Genomic DNA, 520 nt, shown 5'->3' with positions numbered 1-520 from the left:
AGTCCGCGTGGGCTCCCTGGGGGGCGCCCTGTGGACGGGCTGTGGGGTCCCGCAGTCCGCGTGGGCTCCCTGGGGTCAGCGCTCCACGCGTGGACTCGAGGTCACTCACAGCCGGTCACCCGGGGCAGAAGCACGCCCGAGGAACACCGACACACCATCGAAGGGTCGTCGCCGGCTGTGACCCGTGTCCCACCCCGCCGTGGCCGGCCGAGGGCGCACTGCAGATCCAGCCGAGTCCACCTGAGTCGGCGGAGCCTCGCCTCGACACCCGGAGGACCCAGCAACGGGCCCCGCGCGGGCGTAAACGGAGAGACACCGGCCGGCGCGGAGGCCGACTCAGGACGCCCGAGGCCGGTGCCGGCTGGCGGCGGCGGGACAGCGCGGAGGTCGGCGGGCGCGATCGCCGCGCCGCGACTCACGCCCGCCCAGGCCTCGTCTGACCCGTACGCGCTACTCACCCGGCTCCTCCGCCGGCCGGCCGAGCCGGGCGCACACGGCCAGCAGCAGCGCCAGGACCGCC

The 520-nt window shown here is 76.2% G+C and overlaps 1 protein-coding gene across 1 annotated transcript in view; it reads right to left on the bottom strand.

The window, feature by feature from the left end:
• Dcbld1 (discoidin, CUB and LCCL domain containing 1) overlaps positions 1–514 on the bottom strand; it is a 70,697-nt gene extending 70,183 nt beyond the window's left edge. Inside the window, exon 1 of the mRNA XM_023714288.1 lies at positions 459–514. The gene's annotated coding sequence lies outside the window, so the exon portion shown is untranslated. The remainder of the gene's footprint in view (positions 1–458) is intronic.
• Positions 515–520: the final 6 nt, after the last annotated feature.

The sequence above is a fragment of the Octodon degus genome, unplaced genomic scaffold (genome assembly GCF_000260255.1).
Source record: "Octodon degus isolate 3935 unplaced genomic scaffold, OctDeg1.0 scaffold00034, whole genome shotgun sequence".
NCBI lineage: Eukaryota > Metazoa > Chordata > Mammalia > Rodentia > Octodontidae > Octodon > Octodon degus.
Note: the sequence above shows the minus strand (reverse complement) of the source record. Positions and strands in the feature narration are given on the sequence as shown.